The sequence below is a fragment of the Emys orbicularis genome, chromosome 15, assembly GCF_028017835.1.
Source record: "Emys orbicularis isolate rEmyOrb1 chromosome 15, rEmyOrb1.hap1, whole genome shotgun sequence".
Taxonomy (NCBI): domain Eukaryota; kingdom Metazoa; phylum Chordata; order Testudines; family Emydidae; genus Emys; species Emys orbicularis.
The window spans coordinates 8319489-8339639 of record NC_088697.1 but is presented as its reverse complement, the minus strand read 5'-3'; the positions used below and the strand labels follow the sequence as shown (position 1 = coordinate 8339639).

General features: G+C 53.2%; 1 non-coding gene across 1 annotated transcript; it reads right to left on the bottom strand.

Annotated features, from left to right (window-relative positions):
• Positions 1 to 6377: 6377 nt before the first annotated feature.
• Positions 6378 to 6450, bottom strand: TRNAR-CCU (transfer RNA arginine (anticodon CCU)). The gene has a single exon. It is a non-coding gene; the product is annotated as a tRNA-Arg (tRNA).
• Positions 6451 to 20151: the final 13701 nt, after the last annotated feature.

The following is a 20151-nucleotide window of genomic DNA, read 5'->3' as shown; positions in this document are numbered from 1 at the left end:
GTTAGGCATTCCTTCAGACTTCTCGGTGAAGACCGAAACACAGAAGTCATTAAGCATCTCTGCCATTTCCAAGTTTCCTGTTACTGTTTCTCCCTCTTCACTGAGCAGTGGGCCTACCCTGTCTTTGGTCTTCCTCTTGCTTCTAATATATTGATAAAAAGTCTTCTTGTTTCCCTTTATTCCCGTAGCTAGTTTGAGCTCATTTTGTGCCTTTGCCTTTCTAATCTTGCGTCTGCATTCCTGTGTTGTTTGCCTAAATTCATCCTTTGTAATCCGTCCTAGTTTCCATTTTTTATATGACTCCTTTTTATTTTTTAGATCATGCAAGATCTCATGGTTAAAGACGTGTTTGGACTTTTCGTTTGGGATGAGCGACCCAGGAAGGAGTGGACTAAAAGACAGTCACCTGGCTGAAGGGCTGAGTTCCCAGGCAAAAAACTGCCCGAGTGCCCTAGCGACTCTCGGCGGGGGTGCTAGCCCAGCAGGAAAGCTGTGACCCCAGGCCTGGCCAGGAAGGGGTACCTATCGGTGAGTGAACTCTGTTACAAGCCTGCTTCCATTATGGAAACAGCCTGGTATTGGAGAGGGGTGGGGATGGCCTATGGGAGAGGATGGCTGGAGGGGTCCTACAGAAGGGGCAGCAGGGTCTAGTGATGAGAGCAGGGAACAGATTCTACTGCAGCCCTGCCACTGAGTGGGAACGTGATCCTGGCCAGGTCACTCTCCCACCTGGTGCCTCGGTTTCTCTATCTTTGAAATGGGGATCATCCTGTCCCACATTAAGAAAGTGTTTGATCCTCTGCTCTTGCTTCCCAAATCCCTGCCCTCCTTGCCCCATACAGGCCTCTGCCCTGTTCCTCAAACTTCCGTGCCCATGTTAGTGCCTGGGTCACACCGCAACTGCAAGGTCTCATGTACAGTCTCCTGCCAGCAAACTGAAACTGCCCCTAGATCCAGAATAGGAATCGCAGTTCCTGTGCGCTCCCCTGAATGGAGTATAGCCCATGGGCTTGGGGAAGGCCAACACTCACATCCAGGTAGATCCTTAACCTACTCCTCTGTCCCAGGAGCAGGGAGGCCTCTGGTTCTTGCTCTCTTGGTAACTGGAGCTGCTAAGTTGGGGGTGCGGTGGGCCATTGGGCCACCCGTGGTCAGTGCAGAGTTTAACCAGTTACCAATCCATGAGAGGACCTTATGATGTACCTTATGATTGTACAGTTGATTCAATTGCTTATTCTTTGGGGTTCAGACCCTCTGTTCTCCCCCTGAGGTGACAGAACCCTGATTGTCACATCTGTCTTTCACACTCTGTCCCAGCCTCCCACACAGATAGATCCTGCAGCCAGCCCAGCTCAGGGAGCAGTGGGGACAGGTCATCTCATCCTGTCAAACCAAGCAACATGGGTCCCACTGAAGCTCAGATAGAAGATCCCATGCACCTCCTGGAGGTAAGAACCGTTCAGTCATCCTGCCACTTGGGGCTCTTGCAACAAACAGGGGGCTCCTGCTACATATCCTGGTTGGGAGCTTTCCCTGTCCCCGGATCCCAGCCCTGGTACAGAGACCTCTTTCTCATCATGATATCCTCATTTTATTCTCAGAGGATGTGTCCAGGATCCTGGAGACTGTTTCCTGCTGCAGGAGGTTTGAGCGGGAAGAGCTTACTCACTGTCGTGAGGCAGGGGTCTGCAGGGTACATGGGAGCAGCCAAGCTCCAACCCTCCACCTGGAAGCCTGCTGAAAATTACTTACTTAGGACCCATGAAGTTCAGGCCCACTACTGAGGTCCTACTGGAGGAGTCCCAGGAAAGCTCATTGGCCCCTGGCCCTGCTTAAGACAGCAGCAGGAACAGGAGGCTGACTGAACACCAAGGCTGCTCCCTGTTCTGGACCGCGTGCTGCCTGGTTCTGCTGCCGCTTCCCTGGCTTGATTTCCTGGCATCTGATTTGTGGTAGTGATCGCAAGTTTGTCTTTTGCTGCTGATCTTCCAGTATCCTGACCCAGCTGACTCTTGACCTCCTGTCATGTGAGTGTGGACTTCGGCTCTGACCAGTAGGTCTGGCTGCCCTTGACCCAGCCGTGACATTGACTTTTGTACAATTTCTCCAATGCCCTTTTCTGCTCTCCAGAAAGATATACCAGTACCTTGGCTCCCAAAGTCCTAGTTGCCCGCTCTTCAAGGGCTGAGGGATAGTGCTTGTATTGCCCCCAGGATCAGTCCCAGCAGTAATTCCACCCACCCTGGCCTCAGCTCAGCTACTTTGTTTACCTGGGATCAGGGACCACTTTTGAAGGCCTTAACGTGTGGGTGGAGGCGGGAGCAGAGGGTGAAGCTCTAGCAGTTTCTACCAAAGAACACCACCCTATCTTTCTATGGTCTGGCTAGGGCTCACCATCCATCTTGGAGCTGAACACCAGATGGGAGCTGATAGATTGTCCTTGGTGGGCCATGTTCTTGTGTGTGATGGAGGTGTGTGCCAGAGAGGGCCAGGAGCAGATGCACCATGCCTGCCCAGGACTGGGCTAAACAGCCTGTAATGGTAGGTGAGTCAAACCATGGCCACAATACAGACACCCTGGGCATCCATGGGGACTGAATCTGGGCCCTTCACTACCAAGAGCACAACTCATTCCAACTTGAGTCATGACAGTGGTGACCCCTGCCAGCCCCTCTGAGGTGGGTCAGTGCTGGGGCATAGGGATAGAAAGCAACTGGCTGCAAGGTCACACACAATGTCACTGACAGAGGCAGGAAGGAAGCATGGGACTGATACCAGTCCAGCTCCAACCACTAGACTCCACCCACTTCCAAAGTCAGAGAACCCAGGAGCCCTGACTCTGACAGCGAGGCCTTAAATGACAAGACCAACCTCCCTCCCACTCAGGAAGCCATAGAAGGGACCATCTGCTGAGCTCCCCTTTGCAATGCCACTGTCAGAGACCATTGCTAGTGGGTGCCAAGTGACTGAGCAGGAAACTGCTTGAGAACCTCCTAGAGACTCGCAGGTGTTTGACTGTGACTCTCTGGGAGCCGTGGGAAGAGACTTTCCTGCTCTAACAAAGGATTTCTGGTCTCCTAGACAGTCAGCCAGTGAGGCCCATTTTCAGAATGTGGAAGAGTCCTTTGGCGATGGTTGGAGGATTCACCATGTAGGTGGCAGCAGCTGCAGTGCTTGGGGTCCCCATGGGACAAGTCTCCACTCCTGACACTCCAGGCTAATTTCCCACTGCTCTCCGTGGGGCTTTGCTTTAGCTGCTGGGCCTGTGTGCCTAGACAGAGGACTCAGGTATTTCCATCAGCCTACTCAATGGCAAATACAGCCACCCAAAGAAGTGAAGAAGAATGGAAGTGAAAGAGCAAAGCTGGACGATCCGCTGAGCTGCTGCAATCAAGTGAGCAGAGGGGGGGAGAGAAGAGGGAGAACTCGAAGGTGGCTGGCGGCAGTAGGGAGGAGAAGCATTTTTGGAGCCAGGAGAGTAGAAATAAATAGTTAATGACAAATACTGCCGGCTTTGTCTTGTGGTGAAGGGTTGAAAAGGGGTCTCTTTACTATCACACTTAACTTTAAAATAGCTGTGTATGATGAAAGGGCAGGTGTGACGAGTTGGATCACAGAACCCCCCTTGGGAGCTGCCACCCGATGTGCAAAGACTACCCCTGCTCCTGTTTTCCCTGCCAGCTCAGGACTCCAGCCCTCTGTCTTGCTGAGCCAGACACTCCCGTCTGCTCCAACACAGACCCAGGGTCTGAATTGCTTGCCCCAAAGCTGCAGGTTTACCTGAAAACAGCTCACAGAAGTGTGCTTGTCTTTAGCACTCAGATGCCCAACTCCCCATGGGGTCTAAACCCAAATAAATCCGTTTTACCCTGTATAAAGCTTATGCAGGGTAAACTCATAAATTGTTCCCCCTCTAACACAGAGAGAGAGATGCACAGTCATTTGCTTCCCCAGGTATTAATACATACATTGAGTTAATTAATAAGTAAAAAGTGATTTTATTAAATACAGAAAGTAGGATCTAAGTGGTTCCAAGTAGTAACAGACAGAACAAAGTAAGTCACCAAGCAAAATAAAATAAAATGTGCAAATCTATATCTAATCAAACTAAATACAGATAATCTCACCCTTAGAGATGCTTCAGTAAGTTTTGTTTTGTTTTTGTTTTTGTTTCCCCCCCCCCCCCCCCCCAGGCTGGACACCTTCCAGGCCTGGGCACAATTCTTTCCTTGGTACAGCTCTTGTTCCAGCTTAGGTGGTAGCTAGGGGATTCTTCATGATGGCTCCTCTCCCTCTTTGTTCTGTTCCACCCCTTTATATATCTTTTGCATAAGGTGGGAATATATAACTGTGAGGGCCTATTGTAATTATGCAAAGTGTGGGCCATTAATGGTGGTTTGAAATCTTGATGACTCCCATTAACCAGGACCATAGTCTGCAGATGGCTCTGTTTTACCTGCAAGACTTCATTACCCACTTGCCAGCACACACATATATAGGAAGCAGTAGTGAACTCTTGTCCTTCTTTTCTGGACTAGCCACCAGAAAAAGGACACGATACATGTGGCCAAGGAAATAGAGAGGCAGTGTTGCCTGTTAATATGGCTCTTGGGGGGGAGGGGGGGGAGCTCGGCAGGTTACTCTGGACTAGGTAGGAGCCACATGTCTCCAAACCTGCCCATCCCGAGGATCCAGAGACCTCTCTCCAGATCCCAGAGCTTCCTCAGTCCTAAAGAGCCAGATAGAATCTGGCCTCTCTCCCCCACCCTCAGCAGTCCAGAAAAAGTGATTTGTAGACATGTTCTGTGTCCTCTCCTGCCACACTCACCTGTTGGTGACTAATGCAGTCACAGAGTCCAGGCTCGGTGTCATGCATTCCTCTGGGCTGTGACAAGCTGTGATGTTATTGATATAATCTGGGACCATATAGAACATGGTTGCAACCAAAGTCTGGTAGTGGCACCAAATCTTGTATAAAGGGGATCAAATGAGGTGTCTAAGACAAGGTTATGGTTTGCTGGTTATGATTTTGCTGTCTATATATGCGTACCAGTTTTATAGTTGAAGTTATGAATATTGGCTCTGTCTGTATTTCAAACTCATGCTATACTTCTGGGGAACATCCCCAACAAGTTGGTGTTAGCTCTGCCTAGCCTGCTTGATGGCCCATTAAGGACCATCAGCTATACAACTGACCCATGGAGAGAAGGCAAACACGCCTTATAACTCAGCAAAGTATGCAGGAACTTGCCCATGTGACTCCAGAGTCCATTTTGCTGTAATTTTCCACAGTAAGAACAAAGAGGTGTTCTTACACCTGAAAGAGACTATAAAAAGCCTGATGCCTCATCTCCATTTTGTCTTCAATCCTGCTTCATACCTCTGGAGGGCCTTTGCTACAAACAGAAGCTCTACACAAAGGACTGAGGACCCATCCGAGGTGGGGGTGCATTCCAGAGACTTGATTTGAACCTGCAGTTTATTCTATCACTGCTACAATCCTGAACCAAGAACTTTGCCATTACTGTATGTAATTGATTCCATTTAACCAATTCTAGCTCTCATCTCTATCTTTTTCCTTTTATGAATAAACCTTTAGATTTTTAGATTCTAAAGGATTGGCAACAGCGTGATTTGTGGGTAAGATCTGATTTGTATATTGACCTGGGTCTGGGGCTTGGTCCTTTGGGATCGGGAGAACCTTTTTTCTTTTACTGGGGTATTGGTTTTCATAACCATTTGTCCCCATAATAAGTGGCACTGGTGGGGATACTGGGAAACTGGAGTGTCTAAGGAAATTGCTTGTGAGACTTGTGGTTAGCCAGTGGGGTGAGACTGAAGTCCTCTTAGTCTGGCTGGTTTGGTTTGGTTTGCCTTAGAGGTGGAAAAACCCCAGCCTTGGGCTGTAACTGCCCTATTTTAGCAATTTGTCCTGAATTGGCACTCTCAGGTGGGTCCCGCCAGAACCGCATCGTCACACAAGCAGGAGGATGTGAGCTACAATGGATCCTCCTGTGCATGGGTTGAGTGAGCAACCTCTCTCCTGCCATCTCTGGTTTCCAGCCCACACGCACTAAGGAGGAGGTGATGGACTTACCCCAAAGGTGGGGGTGGGAAGAAGCAGAACAGCCTTGCTCTTTCTGTCTGTTTTGCTCCTCATTGAGGTGTCGGAGTAAACACTCTCCTTCGCTTCTCAGACAAACATGAGTATTAACTGTTTGCTACTGATGGGTCTAGAAAGCATTTGTGGAGTGTAAGATACCATTTCTGGGGGATTGTTCCTAAGATCCAGTACTTTGTGTTCAAACATCTCCCAGCTTCCTTGGTGAAAATAAGACCAAGGTTTCCTTGCAATATACAGGAAGAAAGTAGCTTTTTACCCCAGGGGGGACTTGAACCCACAATCTCTGGTTTAGGAAACCAATGCCTTATCCATTAGGCCACTAGGGCTCTGAAGTACAACACCACTAGGGCCCATAATTGCACATTCCTCACATTAACTTGAAAGCCAAATACCCTCTTTATGCACCTTACAGAAATGTCTGCATCCCCTGGCAGCGAGGCAACTGGGCAGGTCGCTGACAGAGCTGAGCACCACCTTTCTGCCGGCCATCTTTAAAGAAGACCCCCACCCTAGAGTCAGCCCTCCCTCCATCAGCACCTTCACGTCTGTGGCTCTGAGTGGCAGTAGGATGATTAGGGGGCGAATCTGGGGCTGGAGGGGGGGGGTAACGTCAGCCTGTAAGGAGTAACCAGCTGCCTCCTGCCTCATAGGTTAGACTCTTGGCGCTGTGCCAGCCGCCCCCTCGCTTGAAGGCCCAGTGTAAGAAGAAGGAGGCCCGGTGCTGGCAGAAGAGGGTTTTGATGAATTGACCTCTGTGTTATGGGCACAGCACGCTGCCCCTGTGTCACTCTGCTGGCTTTTCGTAAGCACCAAGCGGCCCTGGCTCCAGGCTAGTGCCCTGCGAGGTCTGGCACCGTCAGGAAGTGGTGCAGGGTGCTGGGCAGCGGCCCTGGCCAACCAGCTGCTGGTTGGTGTCTCTGTGGTATCCTGGGTCAGTGAGTTCAGCTGTTAATGGAAAGGAGGGGGGTTTATGCTCCCCCAAGGATGCCACCCACTGGGCCTTCAAGTGAGGGGGCAGCTGGCACAGCGCCAAGAGTCTAACCTGTGAGGCAGGAGGCGGCTGATGCCCGCAGCCTGCTGGGGAGCTCCCAGAAGTTATTAAGGGACAGAGACTCCTCAATGCTCTTAGTAACAAGGGTCTGGGGTTCACTGAGGCCAGTAAGGGGGTCACTATGTCGGCCCTATAACCCTGGGTGTCAGGTCGCTGTGCAGCTTTGATCTAGAGCTCGGATCCCAACGACCGACCAACAGCCCACAGCCTCCCCCTGGGTCTGCCCCACATGGTTACTCCTTACAGGCTGACCTTCAGGGCCGACTTTAGGCCAATTCCACCAATTCCCCCGAATCGGGCCCCGCGCCTAAGAGGGCCCCACGCCCAGTGGCAGGGCTGCCGGGGTGGGGGCAAGTGGCCGAGAATCCGTTCCCTGGCTAGAGGCTCCTTTTTAATTTTTACTCACCCGGCGGCGCTCCGGGTCTTCGGCGGCACTTCGGTGGCGGGTCCTTCACTCGCTCCGGGTCTTCAGCAGCACTTTGGCAGCAGGTCCTTCAGTGCCGCCGAAGACCCGGAGCGAGTGAAGGACCCACCGCCAAAGACTAGGAGCGCCGCCCGGTGAGTACAAGCCCCACGTCTTTTTTTACGTGTTTTTTTTTTTTAGTCATCCCTGCCGGGGTCCCGTCGAAACTGTTTGAATCGGGCCCCGTACTTCCTAAAGCCGGCCCTGCTGACCTTACCCCCCTTCCAGCCCCAGATTTGCCCCCTAATCATCCTATTGCCACTCAGAGCCACAGACGTGGAAGTGCTGACGGAGGGAGGGGTGACTGTAGGATGGGGTTCTTCTCTAAAGATGGCTGGCAGAAAAGTGGTGCTCAGCTCTGTCAGCGACCTGCCCAGTTGCCTCACTGCCAGGGGATGCAGACGTTTCTGTAAGGCGATTAAAGGGGGTATTTGAATGGATCTGTCTGGAGACAAAGCAATGGTGCAATGAGGATGAGCAATGGTTTGAAAAGAACAGCTTCAAATGTGTGTTAGATGTTTGTTAAGTCGGTCTGGCAAATTTAAAGAAAATACCAATGCCCTTAGCTTGATGCAGACACTGGCTGTTTCTGATCCAGGAAGACGGTGGGACCAGGTCTCATCAACGGGGAGGTGGCCACCCCGGCATGCACAAGGCTGAGCCAGCCAGTGTGGTGTGCACTGCAGCCTGCCCCTACTCACTTTTGCTTCAGCTGTATGACATCCCCTGTATGTCATCTGTATGACAGGTCTATGGGGCTGGGGCTGTCCTCCCTAGGGTGACCAGACAGCAAGTGTGAAAAATCGGGACAGGGGGTGGGGGACAATAGGAGCCTATATAAGAAAAAGACCCAAAAATTGGGACTGTCCCTATAAAATCAGGACATCTGGTCACCCTAGTCCTCCCTCCATCCCCTCCCCTGCCCCCAATATCCCCTGTCCCCGGCTGTCTATGGGGCTGGGTCTCGTCCCACCCCCGGCCCGGGGCTCACAGACACTCCCCGCCCGGCTGCTGCTGGCCCCGGGAGATGGAATCCCACAGAAGGTTCTAACAATGGCCGCTGGCCCGGAGCCGCTTGCGCTGGGGCTGTGACGTGTGGTGATGTGAGCTGGGGCTGTGACGTGTGTACTCCCCGCAGGCAACTCAAGAGCAGAACACAAGGTGTCATGTGTCCATGGGCGGGGTTATGCAGATGAGCAGTGTCTGGCGGCAGCAGGGAGAGCAGCGAGATGAACTGAAGGAGCCGGGCAGGGAGAATTCTCTGTGTGTGGACAGAATTCGGGGTGGGGAGTCCGTGCTGTGAGTGCCGGCACCGGAGTCACTTCAGGGCAGTGATTGCCACTGAGTTACGTAGTTACCAAAGGCGTTTGACTGGGGTGTGGTGCGTGGCTGGGAGCAGCTCGTCGTCATATTGAAGTTTGTGGGAGTGAGAGGGCAGCGTGATGTTGCTGTCTGAAAAGTGTTGTCTTTTGGCTGGCATCATATGCAGTGTCTGAGCTGGTTAGTTTTGCCAAACAGAAACTAGACTACTTTGTATTAAGTGGGTTTTTAGGTGCATAAGGGCAGTGTGACTAGGCAGCTGTTAGGGGTTTACAATAAGAGGGAGGTGAAGTAGATGGTGAAGGTGGGAGCTCTTGTACTCTGGGAACACTGGTACCTGCTGCTCTCCCAGGGGTACCAACGCTGTACTACCCTGGCAGGCTGCTATGACAACGGGGCCCCACCAGTTCTTCCTGGGGAGCGGGGGGGCATGTGGGCTGGGGCCATTCCCTGCCTGGCAAAGCCAAATCTGAAGTGCTTGGGGGGGTGATGGAAGGCTATGTCCTTGTCCCTCTTCCATGGAGAAACTGAGGCATGGAACAGGGAGAGGTGAGTGGCCCAAACCCAGGAGTCCTGGTTCCTAGCCCTGCACTTGCTCTAACCACTAAACTCCCCTCCCAGAGCTGGGGATAGGACCCAGGAGTCCTGGCTCCCAGTCTCACCCTTCCTCTGGAAATGAAGTGGGGGAAGCTTTGCTTGGGGGGACCCCAGCTAGGAAGTGGGGGTAGAAAGCAACTATCGCTAAGGGGTGGGGGCCTCTCTCTGGCTGGTCCCTCTGGCTCCCTCAGCCTGTGTGGTGGGAGTGTCCCAGAGCCGGCCACCTCCTGACTGGTGACTGATTTGCGGGGGGTGGGGTGCTAGAGCTCTGCCCATCCCCTGGGAGATGATGGGGGGCCTGGAGTACCCACAACTGATTGGGGGCACTCCAGAGTACCCGCTGCCTGATGGAGGTCCCTGAACCCCAACCATTGAAGGGGGATATTTTCACAGGGGGAAAGGAATGGGAAAATTCTATCCTGTAGCGACACCAACCCAAAGCCCACATGTTCTGAAATCACTAACAGGTGAGAACCAGCTTGTGAGATAAAAGACAGATTAACATTACAATAAAACACCCCCCACAAAACCAACCAACCAGCCTGTTCACTGTCCATGGCGGCGGCGGTACATGTAAAATCCCTGTTTGTCTCTGGTCAGACCCCCTTTCAGCACCTTTAAACCGTATGATGTCCTACATGGGTGTTCTAGCAAGGTATGGGGTTCCTGGTCCCCGGGTGCGTGAAAACAGGTCAGGGTGCAGTATTGCTAACAGAGTGCAGACAGCAATATCTGTTAACGTGTAGGTGTCTTGGCGTTTAGCCACCAATGGCATGAGGCAGTGTACTTCAGTTTCCCCTCCCACACAGCAGCGTAGGCCTGTTATGCTTTTGCTGCTGTGCCAAGCTTCCAGCCTGTTTACAGCTATGAGTTGAAAAGAAACATGCTTGTGGGACTGTCTTGTCACCATCCCTAGCATGTACAAAAGTTTTTTTTCCCCACAAATCAGGTATGTCCCACATCTTTAAAGGGTTTACCACAAGTATTAACTCCTTGGTCTTAACCCATAGATGAAGTAGCAAAAGACACCAGATTAACAGCAAATCTATGGCGGACAGGTTTTGTTCACACAATTTAGCTTGTTTAGTGTCTATTGCATTTCCCGATTCCTTTGTGCACCCTGGTAAGTGCTCTGATGCAGATTCTTCTGCCTCTTTGGAGAAGGTTTTTAGTTCAGGCATGCGTTTGAGGCGTTGGCAAGGAAAGGGTGCACTGCGACCATGCCTGCCCTCGGCCCAAATCACATATTCCTTCAAAGCTTGTAATGCCTTTTCCCCTCACCCACTTATCTAACAAATCTCATTTCATTTACATAAGCCACATTACTCAATCCAGATCCCCTCTTAAGACTCCTGAATTTAACCCTGTAGGTTTCAGGTGTAATCTGAAGCTGTTTTAAAACTACTTCCTTAAATTTACCATAGTTTGTAGCATCATCAATAGGCATCTCATTCAATATGTCCAGAGCTCTTCCAGTCAATTTTGCTACCAATGTGGCCATTTTTTGATCGCCAGGGATTGCATGGAGGGTTCAGAATCTCTCAAAGGAGATGAAATATTCAGCAATATCACTGGATTCATCATACTGGGGACATAGTCGCTCCCATTTGTGGATTTTTGGGGAAGTGGAGCCAGCTGCTGGAGGGTTTTGTCTCTTCCACTCCATAACAGCCAGTCCATGCTTCTGGACCTCAATTTGGGCTTCTATTTCTCTCTCTCTTAACTCCAGGGCTCTTTTGTGAGCAGCTTCCTCCCTGGCTGCCTCTGCTTCCATAGTCGTTTTGTGGGCACCTTCTTCCCAGGCTCCCTCTGCTTCCATAGCCTTTCTGTGCGCAGTTGCCTCTGCTTCTTTGAGCTTCAATTGAAACTCCCAGTCCTTTACCTTCTCTTCTGCTTCCAGTCTGGCCAGCTCTAGTTTAGTAGCTGCCTCACTGGTAGTCATTTTTCTGCTTTCTTGTGCTGGGACACGCCCCTCTGCAGTTCACTGAAACTGGGAAGCACTCAGTTCAGGTGCTTCTTAGTTAACAGAGACTTTCCCAGCGTTCCCAGTGTTCAGCCTTTCTGGGCAATTTGCAACCTGTGCAGTTCTAGCTTCTTCTGCTCTTAACTCTTCATTATTTTGCTTATTTTTCTGTCCCTATTTCCCTTACCCGAAAGAAGCAAACAGAAAATCATAAACCAGTAACCACTTTGTCTGTTCTCCAGCCATCACACCCAAAACTCACTTAAAATCACTACCAGTCTCTCAAAGCAATCAGCTGTGCACAGATCCTGCTCGACTACGCCACTGTGACAGGTCAGGTCACAGAAACCCCTTTGGGGCTGCCACCTGATGTGCCTAGACTACCTCTGAGCCTGTTTCCCCTGCCAGCTTGGGACTTCAGTACCTTGCCTGTTTGAGCCAGACTCGCTTGCCTCCTGCAAACACAGATCCAAGTCTGAACCTCGTCCCCCACAAGCTGCAGGCTTAACTCAAATCAGCTTAAGAAGTGCTCCCATCTCTAGCACTCAGATACCCAGCTCCCAATGGGGTCCAAACCCCAAATCAATCCATTTTATCCTGTATAAAGTTTATCCAGGGTAAACTGTCAAATCCTGTTACCGGGGCTGCTGCCTAGCAGCCTGCGCATCTGCCTGCCAGCCCTAGAGCTCGTAAAGCGCTAATCCAGATAGTGTAGGGCTACCATATGTCCGGATTTCCCCGGACATGTCCGGCTTTTCGGTCTATAAATAGCTGTCCGGGGGGGATTTTTAAAAATCTAAAAACGTCCGGAGTTTTCCCCCGGTCGGCTATTTATAGACAGAAAAGCGGCGGCCAAGCGCTGCTGGGCACCCAAAGCCCCTTCCCGGCTCCCCCCATCCCCTGCAGCCTTACCACGCTGTCCGGCCCTGCAGCTGTCTTCCCCCTCCTCCACTCCCCTGAACGCTCCGCCCACCTGCTCCTCCCCCTCCCCTGCTTCCCGCGAATCAGATCTTCGCGGGAAGTCTGAAAAGAAGCAGGGGCAAGCGGGAGGCAGCAGCAGGTAAGCTGGGGCGGAGGTGCGCGAGGAGGAGAGCTCCGGGAGGTGCGGCCCGGGCTGAGCGGCGGCCCCAGCGGCTCCGGCCCAGCTCGGGCCCCAGCAGCTCCGGCCCCGGTTCCGACCCCAGGGCGGCGACCCCGGCTCGAGCCCCAGCACCCCCGGCCCGGCTCGGGCCCCAGCAGCGCCGGCCCTGGTTCCGGCCGAGCGCGCCGCCCCAGCCCCGGCCGAGCACCCCGGGCCCGGCCCCCAGCAGCGCCGGCCCGGGCCCGGCCCCCAGCAGCGCCGGTCCTGGTGCCGGCCCAGCCCCGGCCGAGCACCTCCGGCCGGGCCCCTGCCCCGCAACCCCGGCCGGAGTGCAGCCCGATTCCTGGGCTCTTTAAAGCCAGCCCGGGACAGGGAGGGGGGGGTCGAATGGGTCGGGAGTTTGGGGGGGGGGCTGTGGAGAGGGGTTGGGACAGTCAGGGACTGGGAGCAGGGTGGTTTAGATGGGTCTGGGGTTCTGGGGGGGCTGTCGGGGGCCAGGGGTGTGGAGAGGGGTTGGGACAGTCAGGGACAGGGAGCAGGGGGGGTTAGATGGGTCTGGGGTTCTGGGGGGCTGTCAGGGGGGCAGGGGTGTGGAGAGGGGTCGAGGCAGGCAGGTAGCAGAGGGGGTTGGATGGGTCAGGAGTTCTGGGGGTCCTGTCAGGGGGCGGGGAGCAGTTGGATAGGGCATGGGAGTCCCCGGGGGTCTGTCTGGGGGCGGGAGTGTGGATAAGGGTCGGGGCAGTCAGGGGACAGGTAGGGTCATAGGGGGTTCTCAGGAGGGGGCAGTCAGGGGACAAGAAGCAGGGTGGCTTAGATGGGGGTGGAGTCCTAGGGGGCAGTTAGTGGCAGGGGTCCCAGGAGGGGGCAGTCAGGGGACAAGGAGCGGGGGGGGGTTGGGGGTTCTGGGGGGGCAATCAGGGGGTGGGAAGTGGGAGGGAGTGGATGGGGGCGGGGCAGGGCTAGAGCGGGGCTCCTCCCCCCCGTGTCCTCTTTTTTGCTTGTGGAAATATGGTAACCCTAAGATAGGGGCGGCTGGGTGCTCTGGATGAAGAGCCAGCGGAGTAGCACAGTGGAAGCGTGCTGGGCCCATATCCCAGAGGTCAATGGATTGAAACCATTCTCTGCTACGCATGTGCTTGTTTCTTTTCCCTCTGGGCCTTCAAGCGAGGTGGTGACCAGCAGAGCGCCAAGAGCCTAGGTCATCAGGCAAGAGGTGGCTGAGGCAGTGGCCTGCCAGGGAGCTCCCCGGCACCTCTGGCTGCCTGGGCTGAAGGCAAGAGGCAGGCCTGGGCATGGTGAGGGCCTCCTGTCCTGGCCTGAGGCAGCAGTGCTTCCTCGTCCCCTTTTCCCACCCACACCGGCAGGCGGCGGCTGCGGGAGAACACCAGGGAGGCTCTCGGGATACTAGGCAGCTCTGTGTGGCTGTGAGGGGAAAGAGCCGAGGCTCCCGACTCGACCTGCCATTGACTCGCGTGGCTCTTCGCTCTGTCAGCCGGGGCAGGCCAGGCTGAGGACGTGACTCAGGCTTGGGCAGCATGGCCGTGCTTTCCTGACAAGGCATGAGGCAGGCCAAGAGCTTTGCACAGCCTACAGGGAAGTGGGAGGGAGGTGTCCGTTTCTCCCTTGCCACTTGGGCGGAGGCGAATTGAGGATTAAGTCCGAGCCCCCCAGCATGGCTAGGTCGGGGTTGTCCTGGCCTCTGTGGGGGGAGGGCTGAGCTGGGAGAAGGGGCAGACTAGGGGATTTTGTCTCTGATAGATAAGGGCTTTGTCAGCAGGAAGCTGTAGGTCACATGCTGGGGGTGACAGTGGGGTTTGAGCTGGGGCAGCAGCAGCAGGGGAGCAACGTGTGTGTGTGTGGGGGGGTTCACTTGGTAAAAATGAACCTGCCAAACCTCTCCCTCTGCTGGAGCAAAAGCCTCATTTATCTCCTCAACTCCCCTCCATGAAAATCTCCACTCCTCCCCCAGCACTGAGACACCCCCTCACTCCCATGGAGATTTGTAATTGTTCTAACTCTTCCTTGGCCTTGTCCAAACAGTTTTCCGAGACAAATTATCAAGGACATTTCAATTGAGAAAAACAAACCAAATGAAAACCAAAGAAACCCCCACCCCACACAGTTTGGGTCTCAATTTTTCTACCGATATTTGGAGACAATAAGGGTATGTCTACACTACGAGAGTAGTTCGATTTTACTTAAATCGAATATGTGGAATCGATATTGCAAAGTCGAACGTGTGTGTCCACACTAAGGACAGTAATTCGACTTTGTGAGTCCACACTAATGGGGAAAGCGTCGACATTGGAAGCGGTGCACTGTGGGCAGCTATCCCACAGTTCCTGCAGTCCCCGCTGCCCATTGGAATTCTGGGTCGAGCCGCCAATGCCTTCTGGGTAAAAAAATGTGTCGAGGGTGCTTTTGGGTAACTGTCGTCATCCGTCCGTCACTACCGCCCTCCCTCCCTGAAAGCGCCGGCGGGAAATCAGTTCGCGCACTTTTCTGGTCAGTGACAGCGCGGACGCCACAGCACTGCAAGCATGGAGCCCGCTGCGACCATCGCTGCAGTTGTGGCCGTTGTCAACGCCTCGCAGCTTATCATCCACCTTTCCCAGAGGCAGATGCAGATAATAATAATAATTAATAATTGATGATAAATCAGGCGAGGAGGCTACGGCACCGCGGTATGGACCTGAAGTCTGAGAGTAGCACAGACCTGTCAGAAAGCAAGGGACCCAGCGCCGAGGACATCACGGTGGCAATGGGTCATGTGGATGTTGTGGAACGGCGATTCTGGGCCCGGGAAACAAGCACGGACTGGTGGGACCGCATTGTGCTGCAGGTCTGGGATGAATCCCAGTGGCTGCGAAACTTTCGCATGCGGAAGGGGACTTTCCTTGAACTTTGTGAGTTGCTGTCCCCTGCCCTGAAGCGCAATGACACCCGGATGCGAGCAGCCCTGACTGTCCAGAAGCGAGTGGCCATAGCCCTCTGGAAGCTTGCAACGCCAGACAGCTACCGGTCAGTCGCGAACCACTTTGGCGTGGGCAAATCTACCATGGGGGTTGTTGTGATGCAAGTAGCCAACGCAATCGTTGAGGTACTGCTCTCAAAGGTAGTGACCCTGGGAAACGCGCAGGTCATCATAGATGGCTTCGCCGCGATGGGATTCCCAAACTGCGGTGGGGCTATAGATGGAACTCACATCCCTATCCTGGGACCGGACCACCAGGCCAGCCAGTACATCAACCGAAAGGGCTACTTTTCAATGGTGCTGCAAGCACTGGTGGACCATAGGGGACGTTTTACAAACATCAACGTCGGATGGCCGGGCAAGGTTCATGACGCTCGCGTTTTCAGGAACTCTGGTCTGTTTAGACGGCTGCAGGAAGGTATTTACTTCCCGGACCACAAAATAACTCTTGGGGATGTGGAGATGCCTATAGTCATCCTCGGGGACCCAGCCTACCCGCTAATGCCCTGGCTCATGAAGCCCTATACAGGCGCCCTGGACACTGAAAAAGAACTCTTCAACTACCGGCTGAGCAAGTGCAGAATGGTGGTGGAGTGTGCTTTTGGCTGTCTCAAGGGGAGATGGAGAAGCTTACTGACTCGCTGTGATCTCAGCGAAACCAATATCCCCATTGTTATTGCAGCTTGCTGTGTGCTCCACAATCTCTGTGAGAGCAAGGGGGAGACCTTTATGGCGGGGTGGGAGGTTGAGGCAAATAGCCTGGCTGCTGATTACGCCCAGCCAGACAGCCGTGCGATTAGAAGAGCCCAGCGGGACGCGCTGTGCATCCGGGAGGCTTTGAAAGCTAGGTTCCTGAGTGAGCAGGGTAACCAGTGACTTTTCAGTTTGTGTACAGAGAAGCTGAACCTGCCCCCATTTCTTTACCCACTAAATGTTCAGTATCCTCTCCAGTTACATACCCCGTTCCCCCCCTTCCAACCCACGTTTAAAAATAAAATCACTTGAATTTTGTTAATGAACACCGTTTTCTTTATTACTGTTTTCGTGGGAAAGTGTTGAACCTGGGACGCAGACTGTGGTGGGGAGCGGGTGTAGTGTAGTGATGCAAATGACGCTTCTAAACTCCAGGTTTCAACGGAGCCTGCCACCCCTCCTGTTCGGGACTCTATGTGGGGGGGGGCTATGTGACTTTGTGGCAGGGGGAGGACGGTTACAGATCCCCTGCTGCGTGGCTCTGTGATCCAGGATAAGGACCGCTGCATAAGATCTGTAACTGCCCTCCCCCGCCACAAAGTCACAGAGCCCCCCCACCCCCCACAGAACACTAAAACCACCTCCCAGACTGACCAGGGTAACTAGTGACTGCAATGTGTGTGTGCCCTGCTGCTGAACCTGCCCCCGCCTCTGTACCCTGGTAAAGGTAACTGTCCTGTCCAATTACCAACCCCCTTCCCCCCCCTTCAGACAGACTCTCCTCTAAAAGAACATGATGGAAACAGTAATTAACAGAAACGTATTTTTTATTAGCAACTACACATGAAACTGGGGAGTGAAACTTGGACGGGGGCTTGGGTGAGGCGGGAAGGAAAGGACTTGTCAAATTTTGGGGAATGAGAGCCTTCTAGTAGTAGAGCAGTCTGCAGGGGTGGAGTGAGAGTTTTCACGGACTCTGCCGCCCCTCCTTCTTTGGACTTTGGGTGAGGGGGGTATGGGACTTGGTGGCGGGGGAGGGCGGTTAGAGATAGACTGCAGCGGGGCTCTGTCCTCCTGCCTCCGGTCCTGCAGAACATCCACAAGGCGCCGGAGCGTGTCCGTTTGCTCCCTCATTAGTCCAAGCAGCGTTTGAGTCGCCTTCTGGTCTTCCTGCCGCCACCTCTCCTCCCGTTCCATGTGTGATCGGTGCATTTGGGACAAGTTCTCCCTCCACTGGGTCTGCTGGGCTGCCTGGGCTCGGGAGCAGCCCATAAGTTCCGAGAACATGTCCTCCCGTGTCCTCTTCTTCCTACGCCTAATCTGCGCTAGCCTCTGGGAGTGTGATGCCAGGCTGGGTTGGGAGACAGTCGCAGCTGTGGGAATGGGAAAAAGGGAGTGAATTCCTCAGAAAGATAAATTTCGTTGTGAACAAAGAACATAGTCTTTCTCTGTGAACAAGACCATGCACAGCACCTATCACATGCGCACTCAGGACAAGGTCGAATTTTCGGCCTTCGCATTCAGTGCCTGGGGTCTTGCAGTGCAGATCAGAGAAGCGGGGCAGGACACCGGAATTTGTGTAGCAGGCCGACATGGTAAGCCGTAGACTTGTGGCTGCTTAAAACTTTAATAGTAGCACTGGCCTCCTTTCACATTGAAAGCAATGCCAGTCCCTGCTGCCAGCAATCCGGCAAGCATGAGCTCTGCCCCTGTCCCACCCCCTCGCGGCTGTCCCAGGGAAAGATCCCTGTATGCTGCCCCTCTCCCGCCTCCACCGCGTGGCTGTAAACCGCCGGTTACAGTTCTGTAAAGGAACAGGCAAGCAGTCCCAATACTAACATTCCCCTACCTAATTCAAAGCAGGTCACCATGAGCGACATCACCCTGATGAGGATCTCAGAGATGGAAAAAGAAAGGATGCTTCGGGAAAGCCTGCAAAGACCAGGGCCGTATGCCGCCATGCTCTGCAGGGCAATGATCCCGGAGTACTTGCTTGTCTCCTGGCATGGAAATGTTTCGTACTACGGAGGACCCAATAAGGCCGCTCTCCCCAGGAACCTGATGCAAAGGCTTTCCAATTACCTCCAGGAGAGCTTCGTGGAGATGTCCCTGGAGGATTTCAGCTCTATCCCCGGACATATAGACCGGATTTTACTGTAGCTGCACTGGCAGGGACTAAACGGTAGAGCGGCTTGGGCAGAACAATCATGCTAAACCGGACATTGTTAGATTTTTTTCAGTAGTTGCACTGCCAGGGACTGAACCGTTAAGGGCCTAGGGCAAAGGAATCATGCAAAACCCATTGTTAATCTTGTTAATATTCCTGTTCTGTTAAAAATAAATTTTTACATGTTTAAAACACTTACTGGCTGATCCTTCCCCTGATTCTGTGTCCGGGTTAACGGCTGGGGACGGTTGATAGGGGATCTCTGTAAGGGTGATGAAGAGATCCTGGCTGTCAGGGAAATCAGCGTTGTAAGCGCTGTCAACTGCCTCGTCCTCCTCATCTCCTTCCTCATCTTCCCCGTCCGCTAACATGTCCGAGGAACCGGCCGTCAACAATATCCCATCCTCAGAGTCCACGGTCAGTGGTGGGGTAGTGGTGGCGGCCGCACCTAGGATGGAATGCAGTGCCTCGTAGAAACGGGATGTCTGGGGCTGGGATCCGGAGCGTCCGTTTGCCTCTTTGGTCTTCTGGTAGCCTTGTCTCAGCTCCTTGATTTTCACGCAGCACTGCGTTGCATCCCGGCTGTATCCTCTCTCTGCCATGGCTTTAGAGATCTTCTCGTAGATCTTTGCATTCCGTCTTTTGGAGCGCAGCTCGGAAAGCACGGACTCATCGCCCCACACAGCGATCAGATCCAAGACTTCCCGATCAGTCCATGCTGGGGCCCTCTTTCTATTCTGAGATGGCATGGCCATCTCTGCTGGAGAGCTCTGCATCGTTGCCAGTGCTGCTGAGCTCGCCACAATGTCCAAACAGGAAATGAGATTCAAACTGCCCAGACAGGAAAAGGAATTCAAATTTTCCCGGGGCTTTTCCTGTGTGGCTGGTCAGAGCATCCGAGCTCCGACTGCTGTCCAGAGCATCAACAGAGTGGTGCACTGTGGGATAGCGCCCGGAGCTATTAGCGTCGATTTCCATCCACACCTAGCCTAATTCGACATGGCCATGTCGAATTTAGCGCTACTCCCCTCGTTGGGGAGGAGTACAGAAGTCAAATTTAAGAGACCTCTATGTCGAACTAAATAGCTTCGTGGTGTGGACGGGTGCAGGGTTAATTCGATGTAACGGCGCTAAATTCAACATAAACTCCTAGTGTAGACCAGGCCTTAAACTCATCCCTTTGCTGGCCAGAAACCAAAGCTAGACCTCCCCTGCTGTATCTGTGACTTCTGCTACCGAACCACCAACGTTAACTCCTCTTGAGAGACATTTTGCTGCACAATCCTGCTGCTATTCCAGTTATTGACTCCAGGAAACATTTTCCTTAGCCTGGTTCAGTGTGTCACTGGTTTCTCTAGCAAAGGCCAGTCCCTGGCCCTGGGGTCCAGACATCCTCATTCACATCAAGCTTCCATTTAAGAATAATTTCCCATTCTCGCTCTGTGGGAGGGGAGACGTTTCAAAGCGCTCTCTGTGCTACTGCACGTGGCTAAGCAAAGAGAACAAACCCCAAATCCCCCCTGTGCTTTGGGAGCCAGGTTTGCTGTGTGAATTCTGTATTTCAGATGATTTCAAGCCTGGGCATTGTGATTATTTACCAGTCTCTCTGGCATTGAAGTATTATTATGCTCACGGCTGAGTGGTTAAGGCATTGGAGTTGAAATCCAATAGGGCTCCCCTGTGCAGGTTTGAATCCTGCTCACAGCGAGGCCTGTGTT